Source organism: Grus americana, unplaced genomic scaffold (genome assembly GCF_028858705.1).
Source record: "Grus americana isolate bGruAme1 unplaced genomic scaffold, bGruAme1.mat scaffold_848, whole genome shotgun sequence".
Lineage (NCBI taxonomy): Eukaryota > Metazoa > Chordata > Aves > Gruiformes > Gruidae > Grus > Grus americana.
Genome location: NW_026562047.1, coordinates 381,119 through 383,495, shown reverse-complemented (window position 1 = coordinate 383,495; position 2,377 = coordinate 381,119).

Here is a 2,377-nt window from a genome sequence, read left to right as displayed (position 1 = left end):
ACAGTGTTTGATATGCACGCAGTACTAAAAGGTTGTGAAGGTGAATGGGCATGAAAGAAACAGGAAAACTGCCCGTCCAGTGGAGCTCTGCAGGAGGATGGAGCTGTACATGGCAGGAGGTGATACAAGTGGGATTAGCACGGAGAAAAGGTTTTGTAAGGAAGGCTGTTGTGCCAGGGAGTTCCCTGACTTCACCCAGCTACAGAAACCGGGACGAGGCAGTGTGCTGAAGTGATGGGGAGAAGGGTCCTGGGGTAAAAGAGTGTAGATGACAGAAGGTTGGAGAGATTTGGGTGGCAGAGATTTGAGGTAGTCCTTTCAAGGGCTGAGCAGGCTGAGATTTGCTGCCGAGGAAGAATAAAGCTGCTCTCAAGGATGTTTTGGAATTAGTGTTACTATCACTGGTAACAGCAACAGGACAGTGCTGTAAGGGTGAGGCGTGGTGGACGCCTTGCTTATGAGGATGTGATGAGAGATGTGTCAGAAGCCTTGCTGAAGTCAAGGTAGACAACATCCATTGCTCTCCCTTCATCCACCTACCCAATCGTGCCATCATAAAAGGCAGTCAGATTGGTCAGGCAGGATTTCCCCTTGGTGAATCCATGTTGACCACTCCAGATAAGACAGGTAGACTCCCTTCCAAAAGTATACAGCAGTACAGCTGCATTTTTCAGCCATTTTGTGACATTAGGATTGCATTTGCACAGTCCCCATGCAAAATGCTTGGGGTAGAATTTGCTGAAGCGTTACAGCTTGTTGAATTCTGCTCCCACTGAAGAAAGACCCCCACTAATTTCAGCAGCAGCAGAATTTGGACAATCTGGAAAGCTTTGCGAAAAACATTGCCTCTCATTTGAGAACGTTCAAATTCTCCCTTATTATACCGGAGGATTTGAAACAGCTTTCATGTTACAGGGTTCTTCAGGTGTTTTTATAGGAGAAGAACTGGCTGAAGTGAGGACTTGACAAGAGAAGGACAATGGAAGGAGTCAGTGGGCACTGACCCACTGATTTTCCACTGAGGAGAAGGAAAACATTGGAGTTTGGTTGTTCGGATGAGCTGCATCCAACCTTTCTCTTTTTCCTTGGAAGAGCTGAATGTTTCCTGTCAAAGGTAATAGGACTGCCTCCTGCTATGTCCTTCCAGAACATGTGGGTGGGCAGGGGGGGAGAGGGAGACGGGGGCAGAGGGGTGGAAGGGGGAAGAGGGGCCCCAAGCCTGGGCCAGGGGCTGCTCAGCCTCAGGACCTCCCTGGGCCTGTCTGCCAGGGAGCCCGCCTTCCTCTCACACTGGGCTTTGCCGGCATAGGTCGGGAGGGCTGTCAGTCTCCTCCACTGCGGTGATGCTGCCCTGGATTGATCCCCTGGGCTGTCACTCTGCCCTGGTTCGGGGCCTGTCCCTCCCTCTGGTGCTGCTCTCACTGATTGGCTGTCTGAGGGGTCACTCCCCCACAGTGCCCGCCCTTCCCTCTGGTGATCTTTCCTCTGATTGGTTGCCTGGCACTTCCCCCTTGCTCCTCCCATCAAACAATGGGTCAGACAGCTCATCAATCAAGGGACTTGGGCGGGCGTTGCCAGGCGACTGGCTCTGCCTTGAGGGTTTAGGCCCTAAGAATGAAACTGTGGGCGCTCACAAAAGGCTGTGGGTAATAAAAGACAGGTTTGGGCCCTAAAAATGAGCATTTTGGCCCTGGAAAGGAGGCGTTGGGCACTGAGAAGGGTGGGCTACATGCTACAAATAACGCTTTGGACCCTGGAAACCAGGGGAACCTCTTGGTTACGACGTGAGCTGGCTTTGGTGCCCAGTAACTGCCCGCAACAGAGCACCTCTGCTGTCCTGAGTGAGCACCGTAACAGATGGAGCCCAAAGTCACGGGCTAAATGAACTCGGTGGGCGTTTTTGGGTGTTTTACGGACATTTTACAGGGGTGGTCCATAGACAAAGGGAATGCTATCTGTGAGTTTTATCAAAGCCTGGGAAGGGGAGTGGTGGTTAATGAGGATGGATGGGATGGTGTGGGACCTAAGCCAGATGTAAATGTTATGGAATAAGGGGTGGAGAAGGGACGGTCGTGGTTTAACCCCAGCCAGGAACTAAGCACCACACAGCCGGGAGAATCAGAAGGGAAAAAGGGAGAAAACTCGTGGGTTGAGATCAAGACAGTTTAATGATTGAAATAAAAATTAAAAAATAAAAATAGTGATAAGAAGGAAAATAACAAAGCAAGAGAAAGAAAACCCAAGAAAGGCAAGTGATGCAAACGAAAACAATTGCTCACCACCAACCGACCGATGCCCAGCCAGACCCCGAGCAGTGCCCCCCGCCAACCTCCCCCCCAGTTTTATTGCTGAGCATGATGTCATGCGGTGTGAAATA